The following is a 25,343-nucleotide window of genomic DNA, read 5'->3' as shown; positions in this document are numbered from 1 at the left end:
CCACAGCCTCCAGGGAAGTGACAAGTAATTTAATGAGGCTGAAGAACAGGATGCAAATTAGAACGAAGTGCAATCCCCAGGGAAGACGTTTAGGTGGAGCATGGAGGGGCATGGTGCCGGGCTGGGAGCTGGGTTTTGTGGCACAGGAAACAGCTGAAGAATTTAAGCAGGGACACACCACAGCCGGGTCTGCCCTGCAGAAATGGCCCTGGGAGGATCGAGCTGGGGGCAGAGGAGGTCAGAGTAGGAATGGCCAGGGGGCTGCCGAGGCATTGAAATGAGATGTGAGGGGGAGGGGGGAAAAGCAAGGGCAGGGACAGGAGAAATGAATCTGGCTTTGTTTTCAGATACCCAAAGCCAAAGAGGCCCTGTATCCCTCTCTGAGAAAAGAAACCTTCCACGCTTACCTGGAGAAATGTTTTCCTGAGGTGTTCATCTTTTAAGTGTAAACAAAGTCCATGTGTCCTTATAAAATGTAAATCAAACAACACCATAGACATCAGCTTCAGTGACTATTTTATAAAAATGTTTCTAAAACATACATTATTGTGATATAATAAATCATACACATCTGTTTTTGAACATACAAGGAAGACTAAGGGTGTGAATAAAATAAATAATCTCACTCCTCAAAGACTGCAAGCATTAATTCTAGTTCATAATCTTATTTCCCTTTCATTCATTCATAATGTGCAACATGTAAGCACAATTCTATAAAAACAGAAAGCAGTTCTGTATACAAAATCAGGTCAATATGTCAATAAGAGTTGCAAAAATAAACAGAGGATGACTGAAATTTGACAAATCACATCAGGAAAAAAATAAAACCAATACACTCCAATGTACTGGGATTCCTCAGTAAAACACACACACACACACACACACACACACACACACTTAGAATTATAGAAGTCCTCCTTTGATAGTTAAAGCTCAATCCTCTCATGTTTAAATTTCAACATTAAACTAAATTTAAAACTCCTCTATTTTGCCACCAATGAAAGCTATACTGTTGTTGACTCTTGCATATGTGTGGTACTATGGATCAACCAAGGGCTACTCTACCACTGAGCAAAATCCCCAGCCCATTTTTATTTATTTTGAGAACACATACAGTTAAGGCAGGACTTGAACTCGTGGTCCTTCTGCCTCATCCTCCCAAAGCACAGGGATTACAGACGTGTACTCCCATGCCAAATGGTATTTGACTCCTCCAGGTTGTAAGTGTAAAGAGGCATCTTAGGCACCTCCTCCTTACTGTTCTAAAGGAGAGGAAGATGAAAAACATGAACCTGTCCTAACACAGCACAGGAGACTGGCCTCCTTCCTCTCCTTCTATCCCTGGTTGTTGTTTCTCTGATTAACGATGACCTCAGCTTCCTACACCTGAACATGGCAGGCATGCTGTCGGCCCTCTCCCTGGGCCTCTCGTCCTGCCCTGGTACTGCCCGGAAGACTCCCACTCACCTTTGCTCTCAGCTTTGGAGCTCAGCAGCAAGCCCAGAACACAGGAATGACCTGACTCCATATTCTGCTTTATTAGGGACTGTGTTTGGTTTAGGACTTGGTTGGTTTTGTTGCGTTACAAAGTTGTTTTTCAAAATTATAATTTTAGAAGATAATGTTTTTTTACCAAACATGTTTTGCAGGGAGGGGAGAGGTGCTTAGGAAATGGATCAGTTTGTACGCATGGAGTTGTACCTTGCTTTTATCTAATTCATGCTATATGATATTACTTTAACCAATTCAATAAGGGCTCTTCAAAAATTCTTTTCACAGCTTTAATAAGTAGTATAATATGCTCATATTATACAATAAAGCTATTTCCCACATGGGTCCATTATAAATAGCACTGTGATTAGCACTCTTGTTTATAATTCATTGTGAGGCATCTTTGATCATTACCTTTGATTTATCATAAAATCAAAATTGACTCTGGACTATTTTATGGTTATTGATACAAATGGTGAATTTGTCTTTTAAGAAAACTTTACGAATTAATATTTCTACTCAGTTGTAAAGGTCCTTTCCCTACATTTCTTCAATACTGGCTATCCTGCTCTCTGAAAACTTAGCTGACTTAATCAATTCAGTAGCAGGAAAATTGTACGTCCTTGCTTTAAGCTGTATTTCTTTAATTACTATAAAGAAGTCACATATCTTCAAATGTTTACTAGCTGTTGGGATTTGAGATAATTAATCACACTTTCCAATCCACCTCTGATCTCTCTCTCTTTCTCTCTTTCTCTCTCTCTCTCATATGCCTCCTTACAGTGCACTAACAATCACTAAAAGTAGAAGGAACTACATTGATCAAAAAATAGTTTCTGACTGTTTAGATGAATCACAAAAGAATACTCGAGTTTTGATACCAAGTGAAACTCTCAAAAGTCTTCTACAACTGAAATAGAAGAAGCAGAGACTCATCCAAAGGAAAAGGGAAAAAGAGAAAGGGGGAGCCATCCATGTTTAATTTTTTCCTTCCAAATTCTTAAAATGAGACAGGTAGATCTTCTCCTCTTATAAGAGATAGCAAAATGGGGAAGCTGGCCAATGCGTTAGTGTAGCTAAATATTTTTTGGTAGAAACAGGCAGGTAAATTGCTCTCTTACATTGTGATATGTCTAAATTATTTTATTGTTCACCTTTATGTCCTTAGTCCATTTTTTCAAAGGATTAGCATTTTTATTATTGAATTTAAGTGCATTTAATAAGGATGTGCTATTGTCATATACATCAAATGGTTTTCTCAGATTAATTATTTTTAGATTTAGGACTAATTGATCAGAAATACTTAAGTATATATTTGCTATCTCTACAATCTTTTTAATTAAAAAACTTTTTAAAAAATCACTTCAGATTTACAGAAGAGTGTAAAGACAATAAGAGTTTTCATAAACACTTTACTCATTTTCCCGTGAAGGTCCTCCTACTGCTCCCCCACCCATTCCGGGGTACCATGTTGCATTTAATCTGTTTGATTTTTAATTTTGCTTATACTCCTTTGCGATTTATAGAGCCAATAGTGTTCAATTTCTTCTCCAAAACTGATCAAACACTGGATAAATAATTGTATCCTCCCATGAATTGAAACACCAACTTAATCATAGAGTAAATGCCTTCCAAAATGGCACTTCTTAAATTAAATTTCTACAAAAGCAGAGATGTAATATTTAATTTGGGCTCACAAAGGACAAAGTGTGTTTCCTCAAAACTGTGTGTTGGCTGAAGAATGAATGAAAGTATTACTTCTGTGAAATGCAATAACTTTTATATAGTCATATACTTTCTGATTCCCTAGAATAACCACACTATTCCATAACTAGGTGTTTACTATGTTATTTACCCAAAACAAATGAATACATATGTCCACACTGAGACTTTTACAAAAATGTGTATTTGTAATAGTTACAGCAACCTAAGTGCCAATCCATAGATAAGTGGATAAACAAATTGAGCTATATCCATACAGCAATTAAAAGAAAAGGCATTAAATTTTTAGGAACAGAGACAAGATGAATACATATTATATGATTCCATTTATATAAAATTCTTAAGCCTGCAAACAAATCCACATTACAAGAAAGCAGACTCATGTTTGTCAAGGGCTGGAGGGAGCCATGTAAGGACAAAGCAACAACAGGAAACTATTCTGGTTGGTGGAAATCTCTGTTCTGGTGATTCCACAATTGAATAGATCTGTCAAAAACCACCAAACTGTACATTATACATGAATGTCATTTGTTGTACTTAATCAAGAGCTCAACAAATACTTTTTAAATTGTCAATGGTACACAAAGAATCCACTGGCTGTAGAACTATATCTTATAATTCAACATTTTATCAATTTACAGCAGCTTTTATAAAACTTCTATTTTCAGGTTGACAGCATCTGTGCACACTTCTATGACAGTCTGCTTTAAATAAATTTACTGTAATGTGAGGACACAAAGATTTGGAGGCCAACAGCCCAGCACCCTAGAGGACAAGGTGCCAGTACCTATCCTGAATGTTCCATCAACAGCAGCTGCCTCACACAAGGCGTTGGCAAGCAAGGGGCTGTAGTCATTCACAGCTGAATTCGCTGCCCAGTGCCTGCAGTGCCCCAGCCCTTCTGTTCACCTGGCTCTCCACTCTGGGTAATGCCCAGAGCTCTGAACTTGGCCACCTTCATGATTCTCTAACCTTTTGTTTAATGCTCAGCTACACTCAAGGCTTCTAACAGTATCACACCATGGAAGACCAATACATCTATTCTACAGATTCTCACCTGGATTCCTTTGCCAAAATTTCTACTGCCAATGGGACAAGTAGTGTTTCCAGTGTTCTGCCCCAAATCAAATTCAGTATTTCTAATTATGTATCTACAGAAAAATTTGTCTTACATGCACTTGCATTATTGTCAAACTAGAAAATAGCCTGAAATTCTCTTTGATTCACTTTCTTCTTTTACTTCATAAACTGTAATTCGTGTTAATTTGTTCTTTGGTCTTAATTACTATCTGTAGCAGTAATTCTTTGAAATTATGGAGAGCTCAATTCTCAGAAAAGTTTACACTAATGTACAACATTTTGCATATGGTTTTGCATATGATTTCTATAGAGCCACAATGGAAATACAGGCTCTCTCCAAGGTTTACATCTGAAATCTAGTTTCTCTGATCTGACTCTAAAGAATTCCAGAACCACTTTTAAAGCACTTTCCAGACAGCTGTCATTTTATATCACACAAATATCTCAAATATGGGGTGTTCAAAACTCAACATACCATCTCTCTACCGAAAATTGTATGGTACCTTCTTTCTGTTCCTTCTTTAGTCAATGGCAACAAAAACCACTCTATTACTTAAAACAATAACTGGAAAATTATTACTGACTTCTTTCTCCCTATACATCTCATATCTAAATGGCAATTATGATGGTCTGCCAATAATCAATTTATTGCATAAATAAAGCTTCATTTCCCAAGCAAGATATTAAATGTATATTTAACGGCTGGCCCTTCAAGTGCATTCCAGCCTTTCCATCTGAATATAAAACCAGTGCCTCATTCTTTGTTAGTTTGGGGACAACGATGGTTTGGATGGATATCTCCAAAAGTCCCTGGGTTAAAGTCTTGGTTCCCAGAGTGTTGCTATGGGGAAGTGGTAGAAGCTTTGAGAGGTAGTTCCTAGTTAGCAGGAGGTCTTTAGGTCTGGTGGCATTGCTCTGAAAGTGGACTCTGGAATCCCAGTCTCTGTCTCCCCCTGCATCCTCACTCCTGATGTGAGTGGTTTTCTCTAACACACTCTCTGCACTGTTGCTATCCATAGCTCTCACCAGAGGCTCAAGCAATGAGGCCACCAACCTCGGACTAGACCCTCCAGAACCAGCAGCTAGAAAACCTTCTTCCCTTTATAAGTCAAAATGCATTTTACTGCCTGAGGAATTCAACATCGCTACCTGCACGATTATGGCCCAATACATTTGGAAGAGGTTTGTTCAAGTTGACCCAAGAGAAGAAAAAACAGGAGAAGGTAAGAAATGTTGCCTTCAAGCCATTAATGCAACTCATGTGCGTCAGGGGATGAAGCACTGTTCCCTAAGGAACCAGCTTAAGTGGAGAATCAAGATCAAGCCGGTGACGTCCCTTAAAGAAGTCCCAGGAACTTAGGAAATCAAACCACAGAACAGAAACTTACCCCCAAGAGCAGACCCAAAATGAGTCAGAGAAAATGGCTCAAAAGGTCAGACCTTGGGGAAGGAAGCAGGAGATGCCAAGCAGCAGAAGGCTGACAGCTGAGATCAGGAGGAGTCAAGTCAGCTATTCTTGAGGCCAGGAGAAGCCCACGCCCTGGGCCACCAAGAGGGTTCATAGTCCTTCCCTGGGAGGAAACAGCCTGAACTCCATTCTGCATTAAAACCTCAGGCATTCAGTACATCACTGTAGTCTGTTACATAGACATTGTTTAGCGTTATTTTCCCTTCTACTTTCCTCACTTATCTGTCTGCTTTTTTATTTTATTCATTTTCATTTAATCTAAATAAACAGCAACTTTCAAGTTATGCCAGGTAGACAACAGAAAACATTGTTTCTAACTTGACTGAAATGAAAGTATATACAATAGTCTCACAAAGGGGAAATCCAACCATTTTATTATCATTTATATTAAGATTAGTTGTATTACCAGTAGCTACCATTTACCTAATTTTTAACCTTGAATCAGGTACTGTGCTAGGTGGCTTCCGTATGTTAATTTATTAATTCCTGACAATATCCATAGGAGGGATTATTGGTGGCAAATAGATGAGAAAAAGCAAAGCTAAAAGCAATCAAGTTTTTCCAGGACTCTATAAAGTCAATAGCAAGGATACAGTATAAACCTGTGATAGCTCTAATTCTAAAGCCCATATTCTCCATTACTGCATTTAAGCTACATTTTATGTTAAAACTCTTACTTAAATATGACCCATATGTCATTGGCTTAATGAACATGTCAAACCACTGCTGGACATCAAATCCTTTTAGAGGTGCCACTGGGGCAAAAGAGAGAGAGACACAGAGAGAGAGAGAGAGAGAGAGAGAGAGAGGGAGAGAGAGAGTCTGGCATGGTCCATGCCTTCCAGAACTCTCCACTGAGCCTGAAGTCAAGTTACAGCCCACAAGATATGCTAAAAATGAATCCAAAATTATTCCCTTGAGTTTGAGCTCTAAAGACAACACTTCTGAGCAATGTGACCCTCAGCAAGTTATTCTTTCTATGTAAATTAAAATCACAATGATATGAGCTCACAAGGTGCTCTGAGGATAAGATGACATAATGTAGGTCTCGGTTCTCAACCTCAGGTGAATTCCTCCTGAAGCAAGGGCTCCTGGCACCATCAGGAGGTAGCTCTGGAGGTCACAACTTGGCGAGGTGGGCAGAGCGTTATCCACATCCAGTCGATAAAGACCGCATCGCTGCTCAGCACACTACGGTTCACAAGACAGCTTCTCTCTCTCCCCGCATGGAGGAAGCGTCCTGTCCACAGTGTCAATAGTGTCAAGGTTGAGACACTCTAATGTGGACAAAGCGTTTATCAGAGTGCTAACACCATTCACTAGGTCATCCATATGAACTCATCACAGTTACAAGAAAGCTGGTACAATCTTCGTACTTAAAGAGCAAAAGCAAAAAAGAAAGTAATTGCAAAAAATAATAATTTTAAAATATAATCCTTTAAGAAAAAGTCATATATGAGCCAATCATTGGTAAGCATATAGGCTCAGAGTCACATAAATCTATATTTGAATCCTATTTCTGTGCAGTGTTAAATGAATTGCTGAGACTCTCTGAACCTTGCACTTTCCCTATCTTTAAAATAAAAACAATTATATCTACTCCTCTTTTTGTGGCACAGATTAAATGAGATAATTTGTGTGTTTGAAACAAAATAAACTCTCTAAAAGCATTTTTAAAATTTTAATATATTGATTCTTGAGCATAGATTTTTTTTAAAAGTCTTAGTCTTTATATTGGTGAGAGGCAAAAATATCATCCCTACTTACATGAACTTAAGCAAATGATTTGGCTGGGTTTTGATGTTTTCATCTTTCAAATGAGCATAAACGATGCTTTCATCACAAAATCACAGTGAGGATGAAGTAAGAGAGCAGTTAAAACACCAGCAAGGCAGTTGGCACGGGTGGGGGGGGGCGGGACTCAATAATTATTTACCTGGTCTCCAAAGGAGAAAAGAAACACAAAATCTTTGTAAAGGTCCTGAGGTTGAAATAAACAAGTAAAAGAACGCCTTTACCAGAACAGGAAGTACGGGCCAAGGTGTCCTGGAACCTTGCGGACTGGAGAAGCCCCGTGACCAAGAAAGCAAGGCTTTCTCTCCTCCTCCCGTCTCCACCACCAGCTCCCTGCCAGCACCCTTCTGCTGCCCCGGGAATGTCACTGTGACTTATCTAGGCTGAATGAGAGGACAGCCCTTGGCTGCAGCTGCCGGAAGAATCAAAATTGAATTTTTGAACTACAAATTTAACTGCATTTTATGTACACCGAAAAGAACTACAGCAGTAACTATTCAGAAACAAACTAAGAACCACACATGCTTTATCCCAAGATATTTGCCTTCCTAAATTAAAAAATGATCATTAATGATGTTTTCATGACCAGCTCTGAAAATCACTGTTTGTCAGACAGTGATACCAGAGATGGAATCACTTATTCAGGAACCGACTTCTTAGACTAAACAGATTATATCTAATAGTGTAATAGATGCCATTTGAAAATGTACAGTATAAATTTCAACAAAAATGATCAGAAACCATGTGATTCTAAGCTACTAATGTTAAGACCTCTTAAAATACCCCATTCCATGTGCCTAAGATAATTTTCCAATCAAACGAAGGCAGTGTTCAGTTCTTTTCATTTAGTCTAATATTTTGAATGCAAAAGATGCGTCCATATACAAATGAAGTCTAACACATGTAACTTTGCTAGTCTAAATGACTTAATGAGTGTGGTTTCCATCTGAAATTACACATTAGCTGCCATTTGGCAAAGCTGACAATCTTAAAGTCTACAGGGTGTCGCTGCTGCACTTTCTAATCCATTTTGCAATTTTATATGCCAAATATCTACCCACATACCACACAGCATGTTCAAAAACAATTTCACTTTCATTTACAAGCTATACATATTCCAAAGGCCTCACCTGCCTATCAAAAAATGAGCTACTTCCTACGTTGTTTTTCTGGGAAGTAAAGGAGAACCACCCTGAGCTGGAAACAGTCAGCTAACTCTGCAGCCTCTCAGGCTCCCATGAGCCACAGATGTAAAGGGGCTAGCCTTTACCAACCACAGAGTACATGGAGAAACTGGAATAAAACCTTCTGTATCGCCCACATCTATTTCCAGTGCCATCCAATGCTAATCTGCCTGTTCTCATCACACAAGTTTCCAAAAATTTCAGATGTTCCCCCATGGTCATTAAGGTAAAAAGCAAACTCATTAAATTCACATTCAAGGCACACTCAGAATTCACAATGTGACCTCAGGCCACCTTTCAAACATGTCCCCTCATTCCTTTCCTATGTGGATGATTATTTAGTTACTGTTTCCTCGCTGTGCCCATACCATCCACCTTCGAACATCTGTGTGCTTCTACAGGCTGGTAGGCCCTGCCTCGAACCTCCACTGACTCAAAGCCGCACCTGTCCATTGGCCCCAGGCCACCCAGTCTGATGTGGAGGCCGAAGCTCTGTGTGGTACAGACACTGGCTCAAAGCAGCAGTAACCGTGGAGGCTGGAAGGCATCCGACCACATCCGGAGGGCAACAGGAGGATGTGTGTGAGGGCTACAGGACTTGAGCCTCAGGGTGGCAGAGGTCCCAGGATCCGCAGACTACACTCCCCTGCCAGCCAAACACCAAACATCCTCTCCTGTCACCTACCACAGGGTGGCCCAGCTGTTCCATTCTGGCCACTGTCCTCCTCCAAAGGACAGCACTCACATTCACAAGTCTTGCAGGCTCCCTGGAAGGCGTCAAAGAGCAAAGAAATCTTTTGCCTCTTCTCACATTGACCAAAGACCAACAAAACCCAGAATTAAAGGGAGGTAAAGAACTGGTCATTCTGATGGAAATAATGAGGTATAATCTTCTAAGAAAGAAGCTTGGTGTCAAAGACCTTTTACAGTACATGTAGCCTTTCGCTCAGCAAATATAAACCCTAGTATTAGGATGGTTATCAAAGCACTGATACAAAGCAAAAATTAAACACAGCAACTTGAATCTGCATAGAGAATGACTTAAATGAACTATATTTATTCAGGAGAATACGACACACTCCTTCAGAAAGATACTAGAAATCTACATTTTAATCAAGTTTGAGTGAAAAAAAGTCAAGGAGCTACATTTGCAATATGATTGTGAGTCAGGGCAGAGGGTCAGCTGCAGAAGTGTTTTCTGTGGCTTCGAGGCATGGTTCCCAGGGGCCCCATGAAGGGAATGCCTGACTCCGTAATGCAGGGCTCCTTATGTCTCCTCACTGACCAGCAAAGGTGAGTCTTCAGGCACATGTGCTGCATTTAACGGTAGAGGAACCCCAGGGATTCTTGCCATTTCTATTTCTCTTTGAGAAAATTCAAATTCTTTTTTACCTTGCAACTAAGGTACATAGTAGAAGATAAAGAAACTCGGTTTTTAAAAGATAATAAATTTTTAGAGGATTAGTCCAGATATTTCAACACCTAAATATCATGTACCTTTTCATGTTATTATAGCTCTGAAATCAGGACACCTCTTAAAGTAGAGAGTGTCTTACAATGGCTCTCAGAAAGGCAGCAGTAATGTGTCTGGTGTCTAGACCTGCACCTTCATGGAAACCTACACAATGGATGTTTGTTCCCTTGGTTCGAAGAAAATGCAAAAGACAAGAATGAATGAAGCATCTCTTAACACCTAGAAGTCATGTGCTTGTGAGGAATGGAGCAGAGCAGTGGGGAACAAGCATGCTCACAACATCCCCAAAGCAGGAATCACAAAGCAAGCTTGATCATCATAATTGCTAAGCATCTTCTCAGGACCAAGCTACTGCTGGCACAAAAAGTGGTAATGCGTGGGTAAACACAGATGTTAATGTCTTGGGATTGACGAGATGGATTGTGAATGCGAATTTTAAAATTCTGAATGTGAGTAAGTTTTTAGAATATCTCATCTAGTTTATTTTAGTATGTGCTTCCTTGTATATATTCATAGGAGAGATACATGTTTAATTTTATATATAATTAAGTCTAAATATATTCTTAAATGAAAATAAAATTAATCATCTATACCAAGTAAACACTGTTTGCAGTTTATCAATATGTTTGTCATAGTGATAGATAAAACAATAGGGTTTCCTACAATCAAAATAGTACTAGATTAGATGAATTAGAGTAATAGGAGTCTTAGAAAAAGAGAAGGAAGAAATAAATGAAAATTTACTGTATTTTATGAAATAAGACTTTTTGTTGTTGGTACTTTTTATATCAGAAAGTGTCAGCAGAATTTTTTACATAAACAAGTCGTAACAGCCAACTGGCTATTAGAAGGCATCATCAACTGAAGGTGCATCCTCATAACCTGATATAAGATGTGAAGTTGTAGGAAAAATTGACTTGAGAATCTACAAAACTGGTAATATAAGAAAAATTCCAAGAACTAAAGGACAAGCATCCAGAAAGAAGAGACCCACTGAGTTCCCCACACAAAAGAAGTTAGAAATGACTGGCACCGGGCCATGTCTTGGAAATTTCAAAATTCCAAAGATCACGAGGGAAAAAAATCATCTTTAAAGAATTAAGATTCATAATTGCACAAACTTCTCAGTGGCTAAAGTGGTAACAAAGAGACAAACAGGCCTTCAAAATTTTGAAGTAGAATAACTTCTTAGAATTCTACATCCAGAAAAACTATCTATCAGGTGTAACATAGAAGAACATTCTCAGGTGTAAAACATTTCAGAAATTTTTCCTTCAAAAGAGTCTTTGTAGGAAGATGCTGGCAGATGTGTTCCATCCATCAATACAAAGGATTAAACCAAGAAAGAACAGGGTATGGAAATTAGGATACAAGGACCCGGCAGTGGAAAGAAGTAAAGAAATCTGCAAAATGATGATACTGCAAGAACCACTGGCCATCCACCAAACTGATTTTCTCTTCTCTAGACAGATTAAGAGAAAAAACATGCATCCCAGCCTTTCTTGTTGTCAGGGGTTGGGTATAAGACTGAATTCTAGACAATGAGATATGAATGGGAGGGATGTGTGCCTCTCCCAAGAACAGACTATAAAACTCCCCCATTCTTTCATGCTCTGACTGAATGAATCCTCCAATCTACTTTCCCAACCCTCTGGGAATAGCTCAGTATTGTTAAATGAGCACGAAAAAGATTCCTGTTGTACACAGTGGAAGAAAAATCCCATTTGGAAAATGACAGCCACAGTGCTAGTGTTATGTGGCAGCCACAACTCCCCAACAACCTCTTAGTCTCACCTGCATCTTCACACTGGAATCCTCTTCTCTGATCATTGCTGCCACCATGATGGTTTGGACTACTGGGCAGTTCTTCCCATTCTAAGCACTTTCCTTAATTTGACTTTCTTCTTACTTTTCATAACGCAGCCATGACAATCAGACTGATCTGAACAACCCGACTTGCAAAGGATGGCATTCTATATTTAAATTTGGACCAATTTTTCTCCATTTTAGCTACTGTCTCTTTCGCATATATCACCTACGAGCCCAGATCTAATCATTTATCTTCAACAAACTGCCCAAAAATAAGGCAGAGAGGGAAGAAAAGTATCCTTCCTTATTCTTCCTATTTCTAGGCCACTTTTCACAGGTCAATTTTATTATTAAACATCCATTATTATACAAAGAACATGAAGGACATCCTGTGTTCCTCCCTCGGATGCATGACTCTCCCCGGGATCTCGATTGGTCAAGTATCTTAGGCACCGTAAGTCCAGAACACCTAACGCTTTAATGTATGCTTTTTCACACAAAGAAACTGAATAATTTCACTTCTTACAAAAAAATTTAGTGGCAAAATTGAGACACAAACCTTGCTCTTTGACTCACAGTCAAGTGTTCCAGTAACTATACCATGCAATTCATTTTCCCCATGACCTGCACCTAGAAAACATGGCACTTGGATTAGAAATGATGAACAACTTCCTATCTCAAATTGTCTTTTGAGGCATAAAAACTGTAGCCAAAGGAAAGGCAAGTTGCCTGGCATGTGTATCCACCTGGGTGTGACCCACAGTACCACAAAAGAAAGCAAAGAAAGAAAGAAGACAAAACCCTTGTTGAAGACTTTACAAAAGCCTCGATTGAAGATTTTTATGAATCAAGTAGAACCTCATTATTTTGAAAATATGATCATTGGATGTTCCATTCTAGATTTAAGAATCAATTTCCAGCAACGAATAAGAATTTTGCCATTTCACCAAAAAATTAAGAAGCTCAAAAGATTTTTCATATTTGGATAAATATATTGCTACATTATATCATTCAATAAATCATCTCTCTTTGAAATTTTTTCTATACATTCTCTTTTCCTTACTGTGAGGTTTACCTTTTGTCTTATTTACTCATTGCTGGGACAAAGTATTCAACACCCACAAGTTCAAGGAGGAAAGGTTTATTTTATCTCACTATTTGTAGAGGCTTCGGTCCATAGTCAGCTGACTTCAAGACAGGACAGTGTGGCAAAACGGCATGGCAAAAGAGAAACAGTCCATGGCAGGGTAAGTAGGAATCAGCAAGCCTCCCTTTCCCTTTTATTCCATTCAGGCTACAAGCCCTTTGACTGATGCCACTCATAACCAGGGTGGCCTTCCCATCATCCACATCCAGAACTATGCTAAAGTAATCAATGGAGTAATTTGATTATCACACACTCTTGATCTCTATTCACAGACCCTAGATCTAGTCACCTCCAAAAGCTTCACCTATGATGGTATGAGGCTTTGAGGGAACATCTGGATACAAGCCATAACACTTTTTGATATTTCAATACAAGAATGCATTGCTACATTGCTATCCTTCAAAAAACTGACTTTGAGGACCACACTCAAAATTCCTGGTTATGATACTCAGTTTTAGAAATAATTACCCATTATCTTGTTTACACATTAGTATTTATAGAACTTATGTAACACCCTCCAGAACACAGTAATGGACTTCACATCCATTATTTCATTTGTCTTTGTAATATCCACCTGAAAAGTGGTAAAAACATTTGCCTCACACTATTGTAATATTTTTGTCCTTCTTACTGAGGGTGAACAGCTTCTAAGTAGAGTGCCAACATTAATTGGAGAATAAACCCTTAATTACTTGGGATATTTTTGCAAATACTCTGGAAGAGAATAGGAAAGTAAAATAGCTGAAATTCGGCCAATGTTATTCTTTTCAAAATCTGTAAATATCTGCTATTAGGTATTAACATATATCTCACTTAAAAATTGGGAACAATGAAATATCCCAAAAACATATACAAATTCAAACAACAAAAAGCACAGTAGTTCATGAACAAAGAATATCTAATTTTGTCACTGTCTTATTTATTAGAATTTCACATTTTAAGTTTAGAAGGAAATTGTGATGTTTTGCCACAGTTAGCTTAATACTAATGACTACCAAGATTTACATTCAGTATGATATATCAGCTACCCTGACATATAGTGACAGCTGATATAAAATTTTCAATGACTGTACTTTCTATGAATTTATGTAAACAATAACTAGTAACTATTTTAACTGTCATATATTTTAAGAACTCTCCAGATTGTAAGTTTATGAGACAATGCTAAAATACAATTTCAAAAACTGAGAAGTATTTTTCATATGCAATGACAATGGCAATTGCCAACCCCAAAGCTATTTGCCCCTTTATTATATAACAGAATTCTGATGTTTAAGAGGAACCAGATTAAAATTAAGGGTAAAAGCCACTCTTTCTCAGACTTCCTGAAGGCATGGCCATTGACATCACCTTCTCAATAAGATATCAGTAGAAATCTACCAGATGCTCTCTTCTCTTCCAGGAAGCTCTCCTCTTCCAAATCAAAAAGACAAGCTCAACTGCTGTGTGCTTGTTCTCTGCCTGGCCCCTCTTCCTGCTGGGGGTGCAGCACCACACCTGGCAGGTGTTGTCTTTCCACTGCAGATGAACAGCACACACTAATATCAGGGGAGCCAAAGCAAGAAGCTCAAATCCTTGATAACCTCTTTGGTTATGAATGGTGGTCTTCCTCCAGATACTTACAACATATAAGATTAGCATTATATGTCAAGTTCTTGGGGACTCCCAAATGAATGCAATCATAACTAATAAAATATTACCATTATATTCCAATTGGACCTTTCTTTTTTTCTCATGATATACCTTAACCCAAAAATGCTTGGATTACCACACCCAGTTTAAAGGAAAAGTTTAAAGGTTAAGGAGGGATGACCATTTGTAATAAGTGCATATGAAAAAAATGGAAAATGTGTGTAATACAACATCTACACTTCTCTGTATTGACACATATTTTCCTTTTTTTTTTTCCACATCCACTTACTACAAATGGTCATCCCTCCTTAACCTTTAAGCTCTTCCTTTTGAGCTGAGTGTGGTAATCCCAGCATTCAGAAGCCTCAAGTTCAAGGCTAGCCTGGGCCACACACTGAGTTCAAGTCCAGCTTGAACTACACAGTGAGACCCTGTCTGGAAAAACCAAGGAAAAAAATCCTCCTTTTAAAGTGTTTCTCAGTTGTGGGAAAGTGTGAAGTCAGAAGGAAACTGCTGGAGAGAAGCTTCCATTAAACGGTAAACAGGGCAACCTACCCAGCTATACATCCGTCCTGTAATCCAAACGGGAAGACTTTTTCTTCAAAACGCATTGGTATTCTCCAGCTGTATCCCCATCTTATCAAAGATTATAGCTAAGTAGGAGGTGTGACTCACAGAAATAGTTTTCCTCTTATGAATTCCATCCATTGAATAAAACTCGAAATCTTTTCTTGGCAATATAAACCAGAAACTCTTAGAGGTTCATCCTGTTCTTTAAGCAATGAATAAAATGAAAATTTTACAAATTATCCAAAATTTTCACACTCAAGCTTCATCAGAAGGAGAATATTTATACAAACTCTCCAAATTTTTGCCGTTCAGGATCAGTAGTTACAAACACCTGTAGACATTAATTTCATTCCTCAAAAATATAAAATGCAAAAGCCTAACAACTATTTTATTTTGCTGGAAATGTGCTTGGCTAGGAATAAGAGAAAACCTAAAAAATACTAGTGGAAGAAACAATGAAGTGGCTCATTTTTTGTCGTGGAACATCGAGTCCGAGGTAGGAAGCACAGAGCTGATAGGTCTTTCCTGAGGTGTCACTAAGGGCTCCAGCTATGTCTCTTTCCATGCTCCATGGCTCCTAAGCATACGGTTTACTCCTCATGCTTGCCGGATGGCTGCTCACCCCAGAGCAGGCCACCGAGACCCACGGAGAGGAGGAGGAAAGCTGAAGGACAGCGGCCACCTCCTCCTCCTCCTCTTCCTCATCCTCCTCTTCGAGAAGCTCTGCATTTTGTTCGGAACGGAAGCACTCTCCAGAAATCTCCACCCCATCTTTGTCCTTGAAGCCACATCCAGTTTCAAAGGAGGCTGGAAGGTTGAATGTTTTGCTTTCCAACTGGTATGGCAGAGGAAGATGACAGCAAACAGCCGAAGGGACACTGAATGAGCCCCTCTGCAGCGACTTCCATGTCTGCAGACCCAGTAGATCTAGCGCCAACCCCAGGAGCACCACCACCGTTAGCTTGAGCACTGCCAGCACTGAGGGATTTGTTCCCCATCTGTGCTATGTGTCAGGCCTGTGCAGTTGGGTAGATGAGTTAATACCTCTCCTACTATTGCAAATTTCTGATCATATTAAGATAACAATTTCAAATTCAGAAATTACTTTCCTGGACAGCTTTCTTGTGAGTAATACTCAATTACATGCTATCACAAAATTCCCCTAATGCATTGTCAAACAACATGCACAAATCAGAAGTGTGACCAAATCATAAGGCCAGCAGACTCTTAGGGACTGATGTAATCTAAGTCTTGTTTCACACCTGTGGCTTACCCAGGGGTCACCACTGGCCAACCATACCATGGCAACACTGGCACTCAGGACTCTGGATTCCTAGTCCTCACATATTCGCTCACTGAAAAGAAACCCTGAAACTGAAGTCCTTCCAATCTGTCATAGTGCTTAGGATGGGAAAGCACCACGAAAAAAGTCTCATCAATGACTTCTTTTTGTATGATCTTCCCATTTTTTCTGCCTTGAGATTGTCACTGTAAAACAACTCAATCTTTTTTTCTCATCTAGAGAGTTGGACTAGTCAAGAGAAGTACATAGAATTGTCTGTTAAGTATATAACAGCAGCACACTTAAACATAATTTTACCTCATTTCACAAATACTGGCCTTCCATCCTGATCTCTGAATTTAGAGACATCTATTATTCCGTGGTCTTCGATTATTTTGATCTATGATACAAGAAAAGCATAGATGTTGTTTTGTTTTTACCCTCAAAAAATCCCCCAGTGAATACTGCAAATGATGTTCCATCCTTTTGATAACATTTAATGATTCGGGGCCGGAGATTTTGCTCAGTGGTTTCGCCGCTTGCTGCGCAAGCGCAAGGACCAGATTTCGATCCCCGGTACCAAAAAAAAAAAAAAAAAAAATTAATGATTCGGTATGACCGAAATTAGCTTTACGTGACACCAGCAAAGCCCGACTGAAAAGGGGATATTCATCTCAAAGGGTGGCTTCCTTCTATAGTAAGAGAGGGAAAAGGAGGCAGAACAGACGGAAGAGTCATCCAGGTCTCCCAGTGCACGCGCGCGCGTGCATATGTGTGTGTGTGTGTGTGTGTGTGTGTGTGTGTGTGTACATGCGCACATATGCAGAGGAAACAGCAGGCACTGTAGGTTGAATTGCCTGTTTGTATTTTGGACAGTGGGACTGTTTGAACACCTACTGGTCCCACTACATCCTGTCCGCCCACGGGCCGTCTAGAACCCGCAGGAAAGCATCCCATCACTCCTCTGCCCGGGGCAACCGCACTGCCCACAGCCAGGGAGGGTGACACTGGCTATGGGATACATTCTATCTGCAAAGGGCTTTCAGCGGCAAAGACCATCCACAGCAGCGTAAGTATAACACGAAACTATCTGGAGGTCTTTCCTGGGAGTTCATACACTCTCAATTACAAAAATGCAAATTTGGGGTATATGTTCATTTTGCTGGCAAATTGCTCCATATGTTCATCAAATTTTCAAATATGCCAATTTTGTTTAAAAAGACCATCATACAAGCCCAACTCATTAGATTATTTTTCTTAGTAAGACAAGGATACTAAAAAACCACACCTCACTATAAACGTTTAATGTCTTCTCAAAAGAAGGGAATTCTAATTACTCAAAGGAAACATAACATTAGGAAAAATTAAGAACTCAGAGTAAATAATCCCTGCCTCCCCCACACAGGAAAAAAAAAAGCCCTCCCACTGTTAAATTAAAAACACTTAGATTTCCTCGTGGTCTTCCAAAGTCTCAGTTTTTGTCAGGTAGAAAATAATACGGTTGAACTAGGTGATTTCCAAGATCATCTTCAGTGCTGAAAAATGTCTTAATTCTATGACTCAGCACAGTTGTATAACCAGGACAGCCAAAGACTGAGAATCTTGGTATCTTTTCCTTAATCCTCTCAAAACATCAGCAAGTTGCTTGCACAAATAATGTTATTTATTTTTTCTAAGGTTTAAAATGTCCATCTGATATGGGATTTTTTAGTATTTTCCACAGAGGTAGACACAGAAAAAGAGTACTGATATTTTTCAAATGATTTATGACAGCTTAAAGAAAAATGTTTTCTAGAGAAAGTATCAGACATAGATTTTGATCTTAGATTCCTCCGATAGGGTGCAACTTGATATTGCAATCTCTAATTACAGTAATATTAATTAATTTAAATAAGATTTTTTTAAACTGATGTTTGGATTATGTTTCTACAACCAATATCCATTACAGGAAAATATAATCAAGGCTAGTATTTTCAATTATTACTCATAGATAATGTGGCTGAGGAATTAAACAAGAGGGTTTTTTGTAACTACATAATTCCTATGCAGTCAAGGCAGCATACATTCATCTCCACAAGCTTTCCCTCTAAGCACAACTATAAACCCTGGAACTAAGGCAAGAGCCTTCCAAAGGAGGACTCAGAACAGTGGAAACAGGGTGGAGGACCCTTTTATGACCCCCAGACCACAGGAAAAACAGTAGGGGTATCTTCCAACCCAACCTAACTAGCACTTACCAGGTACAGTCTTCAGGCCTGGATTCACAGCGGAACATGTCCAGGTAGGTTTGTTCTGTCGTTGTATCCAATGGGGGATCCAGCCAACAAAACTAAGTGGTCTCAAAGCACTGGCAGGGGAATCCTGCCACAGCATGCCCCAGGCCCAAGAGTGCCCCTGATCCCTGCAATCCAAGAAAATTCTTCACCTACCCACAGGCACCCTGGGCTCCACTTGGAGAGGCTCCTTCCACCAAAAGCAGCAAATAAACCAGGCAGACTAAAACACCACCCTAAAGTCTCTGGAAATATAACTGCCCACAAAGTAAGCCAAAGCCTATGTACTAAACCTAAACAGAGTAACTAGCTGCAAACATGCAGAATTTAAATAGGACCCAAGACCTCCTAACACAATACCAAAAATGTCTGGGAGGTGATTACAACTTGAATAAAAGAAGACCATCCATCACCTGCCAACAGCAGGAAAATTAAGCGGATGTTGGAATTACCAGACGAGAACTACAAATTATCCATTACCAAAAATGCTTCCACAAGCAAATATGAATTCTCTAGAAACAAATGAAAACATAGAAAATCTCAGCAAAGAAGTATAAGCTATAAAAGAGCCAAACCGAAATTACAGAGCTGCAATCCACAGCCACCAAAAATAAACACTGAATGAATGGACACTGAATGAACAGCACAGGTGACAGAGGATACACAGTGAACCCAAGGACAGGTCAGTAGACTTTACCCAGTCTGAACAACACAATAGAATAGCCTGGAAAAATAAAATTACCAAATGGAAAAGGCAAAAGCAGAAACTCAACCAAAGGTGAGTTCATAACTCAAATAACAACTCACAGGAAGAAACGGTACACTATAGAGAATTTCTAGTTCTAGAATAACCTGAGTCCAACCATCGGGATGAGTAGCTCCCAGAAGAGTTTCAAGTAAGAGAACAATCTGACAACGGTTATAAAATAAACACAGGTGCAATATTAAAGACATAAAGGAAGGATAGAATCCATAAAAAAAGGATAGAAAACCTAGGAGGGAAAAACAGGCATTCTGAAAAGGCATCTAGCGGTTCTTCTACAAAGAAATGAGTCACAGCTTAAAGGACAACTTTAACAATAGATGGGGCACCAACTAAGACAGAATTTGTTAGCTGGAAAGTGGTTCTGAATAATTACCTAAATGCCTCATAAAAATATTTTAATAAAAAAGTAATACGGCTGTAATAGACATGAGAGATTATAAAAAGAAGGTCCAATATAAATCCAATTAAGAATGTCGAGGAAATAGCAGAGCAGATGGAGACAAGACAATACACGGTGAGACGAACCTGCGAATTTCTAACAACAAACTCAGGAGCCATCAGATTAAAGAAACACAGGAAATCCCACAAAGGAACAATAAAAACAAACCCACATGTGGGCAGGCCACCCCATGCAACTGCACAACACCAGCCACAAAGCATAGTCTTAAGTGTAGCCATGAACCCACCAACCCTCCCACCATCAACAACAGAGGCTAGAAGCACCTTCAAAGTGAGGAGCAAAAAATAAAATCATCATCAGTTTAGGATTCTGCTCCCAGAGATAATCCATTATTCAAGTGGTATGATGAAATACAGTTTCAAATAAATAAACAAGAAAAAGATTAGGAGATTTTTATCATTTCTACATGCTCACCAAAGAACTACTTCCATAAGAAGGAATTTAAATCCAAAAGGCATAGAAGATATGGGTAAGTTTAAGAAAGCATTGACTGTAAAAACAAACAAAAGAAAAGGCAATTACCTAAAAATTGACATTGGGGTATAAAATGTGGTGGAACTATATAACTACAGCATTGTGAAATATGAGGAATAATCAGATTCATCCCATCATTAGGGCCTTATATAATTCCAGAGAAGAAAGGATATTTTGATTAATTTCATCTAAGTCAAAATGAATATTAAAAATATAAAAACAAACACCAGGAATAGACATTGGATATATAATATTCAAAGCAGTAGACAGAAAAGAGGCTGAAGAAATTCAATAAATCTAATAAGAGTCAGGAAAGAGTGATAAAATATGGAAGAACGGAAGAAAAGACAAATGTGTTCAAACTGGAAAAAGGAGTGTCACAACGAGTTGCCTTCCCTGGCGAGCCAGCTGTGACAGGAAGTTCAACGTGCAGTTGTCCTCAGACTGCCCTGATAGGGTCCATAGAGGACGGATGAGGGACGAGGCAGGAATGGGCAAACCAAAGAAGAGGGCTCAATGCAAATCCCACTAGGAGCTCCAGAGCTACGGTGATCCTACAGATTGATCCAAGTTATGCTGAGATGCTGGATCTTGACATGGGTCAGTCATTGGATAATCTCAGGAACGCCTGATGATTGATGGTCATCTGTTGACAGCAGTCACAGAAGCTGGGGCCACAAGTCCTTCCTTGAAGAACATGGAACATCACAGTTCCCACCATTTTGCTCTAAATGGCCGCAACAAGTGCTCAAAAGGAACCCATTCCAAATCACGCTGCTTCAGTTTCTTACAAAGAGCAATGGGTGAAATTTCATCCGTAATAGTAAAAGACAAATCCTTTACCAACTCCAAATACATTCTAACTCAAGACCTCTCCATCTACCTCTTGTTCCTTAGCCGAAGTAAGTCAAATAAGATATTAAGAGCAACCTAGGATTCTTTATTCCTCGGTGATTTTAAATGTTCATTTTGTAAACCAAAATGAAAATAATGTATGTTTCTAGTGTCTTCACCAAATAACTCCTTACTTGTACACACATAGTACCTGTTATTAAATATGTGTTTCTAGAGGAGTGAAAGACTCCAAGTTCAGAACACCATATATGATTGATTTCTTATTCATCAAATCAAAACCAACTCTATTATAAAAGCAAACAAGCATGTCCAAGTAGGTACCCTCTAGAGAAGCTTAAGATAATTCATCATTGCAAAATATGCCAAGCTAGCAGTAAACTGAAAAGAAAATCAGCTGAGAAAAATAGAAGGAGGCATATTGCAAAACTGTTTATTCACAACTGGCTAAGGAATACAGAAAGATGGCAGACATATAGATTAAGGAGCTTCATGCATCAATCACGCCATCTGAACAATTCCAGTCCACTGAACTCTTATTTTCTGCTTGTAAATGAACAAAATAGCATTCTGCGTTTTTTAAAAAGAAAAACCATAGAAACACACAGCAAAATATGTCACTTGCCAAGTCCTGAAAGCACTGATTGAGGACTTGTATGTAGAAGACAACGGCCAAAGTGAAGACATTTCTCCCCTGCGGTGTGCAGAGATAAAGCCCTGACTTCCCTCCTCCCTGAAGTGAAACCTTTGGCCTCTTCAACATTCTTGTCAATTCATGCATAGAAAAATTTCAGATCCCTCCCTATTCCCCACGTCATAAATAAAAGCATTTGAAATTCTTAAATTGCTTTTGTTTTTATGAAAATTACTGGCATAACAATCGCTTTTAGCAAAAAGGGAATTCCACTCACAAAAAAACTACTTGGACTTTTATTATTTTTCACTCTAATTCTTTAATTTAATGTACCTTTGATTCTCATCATATAACTCGGAACTTTCAAGCTGCTGGAAATCTGATTCAAAAGGCACCTGTGATAGAGGGAGCAGTTTCATCTCACACAGGTCTAAGATGTAGACTGCATAGAAGGCGTCTCCTCAGCAGCATCCTCCACAGGTGATATAAATGCAGTGTCATCTGGGGAGTCTCCAAGCCTCGCTTAAACATTGCTCCAAGCATGCATGTGTCATGTGTGTGCTGAATACATAACAAGGCGCTATTCCCCTGAGAGCTGCTCCTCTCTGCGCACCTCTTCGTATTTGCTTTAAACCTGTTGGTTACTACGGTTCCGATTTTTGTGTCAAGTATGGGACATGGAAGTTGGTCTACGGGAAAAGAAAGGAAAGAAGGAAGCAAAACAGGAAGAGGGAGAGGAAATAAAACGAGCAGCAAAGTGGGGGCCTGGGAGTCTCCAACCCCACTCTAGCGCCTTAGAAAGGGCCCAGTCCCGTCCCGGAACGCACTCCAGGACCCTTCACCCAACACCACGCAGAGCTTATCAGAAGTTCCTGTCTTTTCTTTCACTAAGGCTGGCGCGAGCCCCATCTGATGCCCCAGCCACCCGGTCCCGCAAACTCCCGGAGACTCGAGGCTCCCGCCGCCTGCGGTCCAACCCCGGGCCCCACGCGCCCGCCGCCGCTGCCGCCGCTGGGCTGCGAGTCGCGACCCCCTTGCCTCTGCCTCCTGCCTCGGCTGCCTGTCCTTCCCAGGGACTCGCGGAGAGGTCCAAGGGCGGAGGCAAGAAGCAGGGACGGAAAGGCGACAGGAGGGGGCCCGCTGGCGAATGGACTGCAAGAGGCGACCGCGACACCGTCCAGGCGACCCCGGCCCCTCGCTTTCTTCGGCCCCTGCCCCTCGCGCTCCCGAGTCGCCGTGGCCGGGTGCCGCAGGACGACGCCGCAGGACGACACCGCAGGCTCCCGCAGCGCTTACCTCTGCTGCCCCGGCGAGCGGAAGCCGCCTGCTCTGGCCGGGAACCCCGCGGCTGGGCGCAAAGCCAGAGAGGGGCGCGGGGAACAGGAATTGGGGACCCCGGCTCTGCTCCCCTCCGCGGGCGTTCCGAGGCCCCCGCCCGGCCCGGAGGACACCGCTCGGGGGCCACCGGCTGTGCGCGCTGCGCCCTCGCCCGCGCGGGGAACAATGTGGCCGCGCTGCAGGACGCGGTGCCGGAACGGGCTGTCACCACAGCAGCTCCACCTGTCCGCCCCGCGTCGCCCGATCGCCCTCCCGGGGCCCTCCGCACCTACCTCGCCGGCCCCGCCGCACCTGGGGAGTTTTGCAAAACAGCTCCAGCCGTGCCGGGCGCTCGCCGCATCCCTCGCCTGCGGAGCCGAAGGATCACGCACAGCCCTGCGCGCCCATCAATCAGCGGCGCCGAAAATCCCCGGGTGAACCTCTCGCGCCCCCCCCCGCCCCCATTCATAATCCGGCGGCCGCCGCTCCACGCCCGCCCCGCGCGCAGTCCGCAAGCGCAGCCCCCGCCAGCCCAGCCTAGCTAGGTTCCGAGGCCCTGGCTGGGCTGCACGAGGGGGAGGGAATGGGGTGGGCAGGGGTGGAGCAGCCAGCGAGCAGCGTGGGAGCCCGCGGCTCTCCTGTTGCACAAAGGACTCCAGAGGGTCAGCACTGTGCCGGTGAGCCAAGGGGACAGAGCACCTCGGGGAGGTGCCACCGAGACACGCTTGGGGTGGGCCCCCAACTCGGGAGCGTGGGACCCAGCAACAGGCACCATCCAGCGTGAAAGCTCCCAGCTGGGGGGGGGGGGGGTCCTGCGAGAGTGCGTGTGTGTCCGCGTGCGTGTGCGCGCCTGTGTGGTGTGTGCATGCATGTGCGCGCGTGTGCATGTGTGTGGTGTGTGTATGTGCGCGCCTGTGTGGTGTGTGTGCTTGTGTGTGCATGCATGTGTGTGCACATATGCGTTTGTGGGGTGTGTGTGCACGTAAGTGTGCGCGTGCATGTGTCCGCATACATGTGCGTGTCTGTGCAGTGTGTGTGCATGCAAGTGTGTGCGCGTGCATGTGTGGTGTGTGCATGAATGTGTGCGCGCGCATGCGTCTGTGGTGTGTGAGCATGTGTGTGCGCGCGTCAGTGTGTGTGCTTGTGCCTGTGTGCATCTGTGTGGGGCAAAAGAGATCCAGGGACAGGGACACACAGGTGTCCTTTCCCCAGCTGTCCAAGCCCTTTCAGTCGCGGATAAGAAGGTCGCCGTCAGGAACAGAAGAGGAAGAGATGGGGTAGCTGTGCCTATGGAACCACTTAACTAGCTGGAGACCAGAAGGCTTTCGTGGGTTGGAGTCACCTGCTTCTCACTTCCGGGCTGTGAACACAAGGCCGCACCCACTTCACACGGAGCCACTTCCCAGAGTCAGGGCCAGGAGCACAGAGAAGGCCAGAGCGGCCCTCACAGCCACAGGGCTTGTCCATGGCGTCTGGTGGGGGAAGCAGCTATGGAAGCCCCAAATGGCCAAAACAGGAGTCACGCCGCACAAACACAATGACGTGAGTGGAAGCTGTTTTCTCTGGGGGGAGGAGGAGCGGGGCCAGGAATTATATCCCATCTGAAGTGCATGTTACAGGACCAGCAGGAGCTTGCCAAGAAAGGGGCTGATGGACTCCTGCTCCCTGCTGCTGGGGTGAAGAGCACCGGGCTCCATGGCTGGGAGGTTGCCTTCTCGCACCGACATACTCACTTCATCCATTCCCTGGAAACTGAGCCCAAAGCCCAAATGAGTAGTACTGAGCAGTGGACGTCTGGGGGGAGCCACAGTCACCCTGCAGTGCAGTCTCAGTGCTGACACCTCTCTGTCTGTAAAAGGTGACAACATAAACTAATCATGTTAGACTTACTAAATACAATGAGACCACTGCCCA

At 41.6% G+C, this 25,343-nt stretch overlaps 1 protein-coding gene across 3 annotated transcripts in view; it reads right to left on the bottom strand.

Annotated features, from left to right (window-relative positions):
* The window catches only part of Pde4b (phosphodiesterase 4B), a 541,549-nt gene extending 516,652 nt beyond the window's left edge, over nucleotides 1-24,897 (bottom strand). The window contains exon 1 of one of the 3 annotated variants that reach the window (XM_087212653.1): nucleotides 24,772-24,897. The gene's annotated coding sequence lies outside the window, so the exon portion shown is untranslated. Of the gene's footprint in view, nucleotides 1-23,408; nucleotides 23,560-23,722; nucleotides 23,955-24,771 lie in introns of those variants that run through there. The other 2 variants (XM_013070989.3, XM_087212650.1) reach the window with 2 other exon arrangements.
* Nucleotides 24,898-25,343: the final 446 nt, after the last annotated feature.

The sequence above is a fragment of the Heterocephalus glaber genome, unplaced genomic scaffold, assembly GCF_053883595.1.
Source record: "Heterocephalus glaber isolate CG9 unplaced genomic scaffold, H.glaber_assembly_v1.0 deba00001442, whole genome shotgun sequence".
NCBI classification, from domain to species: Eukaryota; Metazoa; Chordata; class Mammalia; order Rodentia; family Bathyergidae; genus Heterocephalus; species Heterocephalus glaber.
The sequence above is the reverse complement of the archived record's forward strand: the minus strand, read 5'-3'. Positions and strand labels throughout refer to the sequence as shown.